The sequence below is a fragment of the Hemitrygon akajei genome, chromosome 27 (genome assembly GCF_048418815.1).
Source record: "Hemitrygon akajei chromosome 27, sHemAka1.3, whole genome shotgun sequence".
Taxonomy (NCBI): Eukaryota; Metazoa; Chordata; class Chondrichthyes; order Myliobatiformes; family Dasyatidae; genus Hemitrygon; species Hemitrygon akajei.
Window position 1 is genome coordinate 53,286,233 of NC_133150.1, and position 6,882 is coordinate 53,293,114.

A 6,882-nucleotide genomic window follows, 5' to 3' on the forward strand; every position below is an offset into this window, starting at 1 on the left:
GGGGCAACCTACCTGGGGAAGAACAGTGATTGCACCTCTGGCATAGAGTCTGGCCATGTGGCTCAGAAGGGTAGGGAAAGGAAGAGGATGGCAGCAGTGATTGGGGACTCTATAGTCAGGGGGTCAGATAGGCGATTCTGTGGACTCAGGAAAGAAATGCGGCTGGTAGTTTGCCTCCAAGGTGCCAGGGTCTGGGATGTTTCTGATCACGTCCACGATATCCTGAAGTGAGAAGGTGAACAGCCAGAGGTTGTGGTACATATTGGTACCAATGACATAGGTAGAAAAAGGGAAGAGGTCCTGAAAGCAGTCTACAGGGAGTTAGGAAAGAAGTTGAGAATCAGGACCTCAAAGGTAGTAATCTCGGGATTACTGCCTGTGCCATGTGATAGTGAGTATAGGAATGGAATGAGGTGGAGGATAAATGCGTGGCTGAGGAATTGGAGTAGGGGACAGGGATTCAGATTTCTGGATCATTGGGAACTCTTCTGAGGCAGGTATGACCTGTACAAAAAGGACGGGTTGCACTTGAATCCGAGGGGGACCAATACCCTGGCAGAGAGGTTTGCTAAGGCTATTGAGGAAAGTTTAAACTAGAATGGCTGGGGGGTGGGAACCGAACTGAAGTGATGGAGGAAAGGGAAGTTGGCTCACAAATAGAGAAATCTTGGAGGCAGTGCGAAAGGGAGGATAGGCAGGTGATAGAGAAGGAACAAGCTCAGACCGATGGTTTAGGATGTGTCTATTTTAATGCAAGGAGTGTTTTGAATAAAGTGGATGAGATTTGAGCATGGATCAGTATGATGTTGTGGCCATTACAGAGACTTGGATGGTGTAGGGGCAGGAATGGCTAATTCAACTGCCAGGCTTTAGATGTTTCAGAAAAGATAGGGAGGGAGACAAAAGAGGTGGAGGCGTGACACTGTTAATCAGAGATAATGTCACGGCTGCAGAAAAGGAGGAAATCATGGAGGGGTTGCCTACGGAGTCTCTGTGGGTAGAAGTTAGGAATAGGAAGGGGTCAATAACTCTACTGGTTGTTTTTTTATAGACCATCCAATAGTAACAGGGACATAGAGGAGCAGATAGGGAGACTGATTCTGGAAAGGAGTAATAATAACAGGGTTGTTGTGGTGGGAGATTTTAATTTCCCAAATATCGATTGGCATCTCCCTAGAGTGAGGGGTTTAGATGGGGTGGAGTTTGTTAGGTGTGTTCAGGAAGGTTTCTCGACACAATATGTAGATAAGCCTACAAGAGGAGAGACTTTACTTGATCTGGTATTGGGAAATGAACCTGGTCAGGTAGCACGTCTCTCAGTGGGAGAGCATTTTGGAGATAGTGATCACAGTTCTATCTCCTTTACCATAGTATTCGAGAGGGATAGGAACAGACAAATTAGGGAAACATTTAATTGGAATAAGGGGAAATATGAGGCTATCAGGCAGGAACTTGGAAGCATAAATTATAAACAGATGTTCTCAGAGAAACATATGGAAGAAATGTGGCAAATGTTCAGGGGATACTTGCGTGTGGTTCTGAGTAGGTACGTTCCAATGAGACATGGAAAGGATGGTAGGGTACAGGAACCATAGTGTACGGTGACTGTTGAAAATCCAGTCAATAAGAAAAGAAAAGCTTAAGAAAGGTTCAAAAAAAGGTAATGATAGGAATTTAGAAGATTATAGGGATAGCAGGAAGAAAGTTAAAAATGAAATTAGGAGAGCCAGGAGGGGCCATGAGAAGACTTTGGCGGACAGGATAAGGTAAACCCAAAGGCATTCTATAAGTATGTGAAGAGCAAGAGGATAAGGCATAAGAGAATAGACAATAGACAATAGGTGCAGAAGTAGACCATTCGGCCCTCCGAGCCTTCACCGCCATTTTGAGATCATGGCTGATCATCTACTATCAATACCCGGTTCCTGCCTTGTCCCCATATCCCTTGATTCCCCTATCCATAAGATACCTATCTAGCTCCTTCTTGAAAGCATCCAGAGAAATGGCCTCCACTGCCTTCCGAAGCAGTGCATTCCAGACCCCCACAAATCTCTGGGAGAAGAAGTTTTTCCTTAACTCTGTCCTAAATGACCTACCCCTTATTCTCAAACCATGCCCTCTGGTACTGGACTCTCCCAGCATCTGGAACATATTTCCTGCCTCTATCTTGTCCAATCCCTTAATAATCTTATATGTTGCAATCAGATCCCCTCTCAATCTCAATAGGACCAATCAAGTGTGCCAGTGGAAAAGTGTGTGTGGAACCGGAGGAAATAGCAGAGATACTTAATGAATACTTTGCTTCAGTATTCACTACAGAAAAGGATCTAGGTGATTGTAGGGATAGCTTGCAGCAGACTGAAAAGTTTGAGCATGTAGATATTAAGGTAGAGGATGTGCTGGAGATTTTGGAAAGCATCAAGTTGGATAAGTCACCGGGACTGGATGGGATTTACAATCAGGCTACTGTGGGAAGTGAAGGAGGAGATTGCTGAGCCTCTGGCAATGATCTTTGCATCATCAATGAGAACGGGAGAGTTTCCAGAGGATTGGAGGGTTGCAGATGTTGTTTCCCTTTTCAAGAAAGGGAGTAGAGATAGCTCAGGAAGTTATAGGTCAGTAAGTCTTACTTCAGTGGTTTGTAAGTTGTTGGAGAAGATCCTGAGAGGCAGGATTTATAAACATTTGGAGAGGCAAAATATGATTAGGAATGGTCAGCATGGCTTTGTCAAAGGCAGGTCGTGCTTTATGAGTCTGATTGAATTTTCTGAGGATGTGACTAAACACATTGATGAAGGTAGAGCAGTAGATATAGTGTATATGGATTTCAGCAAGGCATTTGACAAGGTACCCCATGCAAGGCTTTGGAGAGAAGGAGGATAAGAGGAGACATGATAGAGGTGTACAAGATATTAAGAGGAATAGACAGAGTGGATAGCCAGCGCCTCTTCCCCAGGGCACCACTGCTCAGTACAAGAGGACACGGCTTTAAGATAAGGGGAGGGAAGTTCAAGGGGGATATTAGAGGAAAGTTTTTCACTCAGAGAGTGGTTGGTGCATGGAATGCATTGCCTGAGTCAGTGGTGGAGGCAGATACACTAGTGAAGTTTAAGAGACTACTAGGAATGGCGGCAGGGTATATGTACTAGTACTACTGGGTACTAGTATATAGTACTACTAGGTATATGGAGGAATTTAAGGTGGGGGGTTATATGGGAGGCAGGGTTTGAGGGTCGGCACAACATTGTGGGCCGAAGGGCCTGTAATGTGCTGTACTATTCTATGTAAGGCTTATTTAGAAAGTAAGTAGGGATGTGATCCAAGGGGACATTGCTTTGTGGATCCAGAACTGGCTTGCCCACAGAAGGCAAAGAGTGGTTGTAGACGGGTCATATTCTGCATGGAGGTTGGACACTAGTGGAGTACCTTAGGGATCTGTTCTGGGACCACTACACTTCGTGATTTTTATAAATGACCTAGATGAGAAAGTGGAGGGATGGGTTAGTAAATTTGCTGCTGCCACAAAGGTTGGAGGTGTTGTGGATAGTGTGGAGGGCTGTCAGAGGTTACAGCGGGACATTGAAAGGATGCAAAACTGGGCTGAGAAGTGGCAGATGGAGTTCAACGCAGATAAGTGTGAAGTGGTTCATTTTGGTAGGTCAAATATGATGGCAGAATATCATATTAATGGTAAGACTCTTGGCAGTATGGAGGATCAGAGGGATCTCGGGATCCGAGTCCATAAGACACTCAAAGCAGCTGCACAGGTTGACTCTGTGGTTAAGAAGGCGTATGGTGTATTGGCCATCATCAATTGTGAAATTGAATTCAGGAGCCGAGAGGTAATGTTGCAGCTATATAGGACTCTGGTCTGACCCCTCTTGGAGTACTGTGCTCAGTTCTGGTTGCCTCCCTACAGGAAGGATGTGGAAGCCATAGAAAGGGCACAGAGGAGATTTACAAGGATGTTGCCTGGATTGGGGAGTATGCCTTATGATAATAGGCTGAGTGAACTCGGCCTTTTCTCCTTAGAGTGAAGGAGGATAACAGGTGACCTGATAGAGGTGTATAAGATGATGAGAGGCATTGATCGTGTGGATAGTCAGAGGCTTTTACCAGGATTGAAATGGTTGCTGATAGGCTTGCCAGTCCCCAGTCTTGGAGCGCCTCCCTACAAGTTAGAGCGATACAATGGAAAAGCAGATATTTCTGGTGCCCAGAGGTTGGCCGTCAGAGCCTTGATATCAATGTTCTCTCTCAGTTGTTGAGAATGAACTCCCCATTTTTGAACCTGAGAGATATCAAAAAGATTGCAGGGCTCTCCAGAGTCAACAAATGCCAGAATCTCATGGAGCCAAGACCCCCACCTCAGGGAAACTGGACATATCACTCAATTAGGGGAAGATACTTGCAGGGAGAATCGGCCCGTCAGGATTCCCCCTCTTACAGACAGGTCTTCTCTTTTACTGTGCGCTTGGGAACATGATACCCGGGTGTCCTTGAGAGCAACGGTATAGCAAAAACCTGTTCTTCTATGTCATGCTTCTTCCTTCTGCGATAGATCCAGGCCCTGCCCCTGTGGACTCTGTCCTGGGTGATGAGAGAGAGGGTGAAGGTGGGCAGTGATCTGATAAGTAGGTAGCACGAGACATCCTCTCCCCACTCCATTCAGCTGCCCGCTTGTCGATTATCAGGTCATCCAGGATGTCTTGTTCATCACCCACTGAATCTCATGCCGGACCTCTGGGCTTTGTCCACGCTGGAAGCATGGATGTCCGCTCTCTACCAGAAGGTTGTGGAATTCACTGACCCTCTGCCTTGGCGCAGGTCCAAGGGGCAGTGGGTGGTATCCTGATCGCGTTCTGGAAGGTCAACCGCTGTCTTGAACTCGACTATAATTTGTTTTTTTTAAAGACTGGGCTGCAGAGGAACCTGTTCTCGAAGAGCGTTGAAGAGACTGCCTGGGGTCGGTCTGTTAAATTCACCATGCAATTTCTGAACCGATCTGGCTGGGCTTGGAACGTCAGCTCACATTGGGAAACAAAGCTTCAGCGGAGTATCTGCAAGGTGGAAGAATGCTCGGTTCGGGTCCGGAAACAGCCAAGGGAATCGGGGCAATAGTGGCCGATGCCAATGAGACTGCAACAGATGAGGATAGGAAGCCGCCAGTGCCGGAATTGAGGCAATCCTGGCAGAGAGCTGCTGAATAGCGGCAGTGAGAGCAGTAATGGCGGCTGTCTGATTCTGGCTCTCTCTTCTGAGTTGCTGACCCGTCGTTGCGGGTACCAAACCCGTTCGTCCACCTTGTCGCACTGCGGGAGCTATTCCTGCCAACCCAGCTCCCAATGACTTATCTTCTCCTTCATCTAACCAATGAAACTCAGGGCCGATTTCAGCTGAGTCCAGTTTGAAGGTTAAACTTTGCTTATAGGAGTTCGAGCGCAGAGGGAGAGACACAGACACGGAATGAATAATTCACTGTGTTTTAATAAGAATTGTGCACATCAAAGGGAAATACTAAACGTTAGGCCAACAGGCCCGCTAACTGAAAGCTAACGCAGCTCAAAAGCAGTAACCGAGAACTAAATTAATACTGTTCCTTAACAGTATCTAATTAAATCACTAACCATCTTTCCCGGACCGTGGTCTAGGGTAAGCAGGGAGCGTTGTCATCGCTGTGCTTCGATATAAGAACTGACAAGACTGGAACAAAAGGAAGGGAGCTAAATATAATTACAAGGAAACCCTAATGATCTGGTTTGTGTGCGTTCTCAGGTATGTGATTACCGTCCTCTTTCAGCTGTCCTGTTGTGAGCGCGCCCAGACTCGGTGCCAGTGACCCCAGTTGTGACAGTATGTCCAGAGGGAGTTTGAACCAGTCTGCTGCACTGAATGTAACCTCAGGGAATCGGACGGCACGGTAGGGTGGTGGTTAGCACAACACTTTACAATACCAACGACACAGGTTCCATTCGCGGCTGCCTGTAAGGAGATCGTATTCCCCCCGTGACTGCGAGGGTTTCCTCCGGGTTCTCTGATTTAATCCCACAGTCCAAAGACGTAGCGGTTGAAAGGTCAATTGGTCAGTGTAAATTGTCCCGTGATTAGGCTCGGATTAAATGCCTAATTTAATCTGGGTATTTGGGCAGCGCGGCTCGATCGGCTGGAAGGACCAATTCGATGCTGTATCTGAATGAACGAATGAACAAATGAATGAACGAACGAATAAACGAAGAAATGAACGAACCGAACGAACAAATAAACAAGCCGGGCAAACGGTTGAAGAGTTTGTGGGTGAGCATTTTGGGGACATTGGTCGCCTAAATTTCAGAAAGGGGTAAGAATCGTCTAGATATTCTCGTCTCTAAATGGGAGAAGGCCGATTTCAATATCATAAGACAGGACCTGCTCTGTGTGATGCTTTTCCTCCTGGTGCAATCCTGTTTCACTGATCCTGGTCTGCTTGTTCCCTACGTGGTCCGTCTTGTTGTTTTCCTTTCAAGTCTGCTTCTGCTCCCCTTCTCCGGTCTGCATTGGGGTGGCCAAGCAATCAAACATGACTAGAACTATTCTGATGGCCGATGTCGATTCTGCATTTGTTTCAAAATAGTCACAGGATATTCGAAAATTTATTAATACCGTGACATCAAGATATGTTACCATTAGTTTATAAAACTGAGGTGTTTGTGAGGATTTAACGCCGTTTGAAGTTCCAAGACGCGGGGTTGCGAGGGCTCCTCTGTACCTGACGGTAAAATGGTGCCATGAAGTGGCGACTTTGAAGTTCAAATTCAACTTCAAATTTATTGTCATCTGACTTGTACATATATGCAACCGAGCACAACGTTCCCCTGGACTAAGGGGTACCCACACAGCGCACTT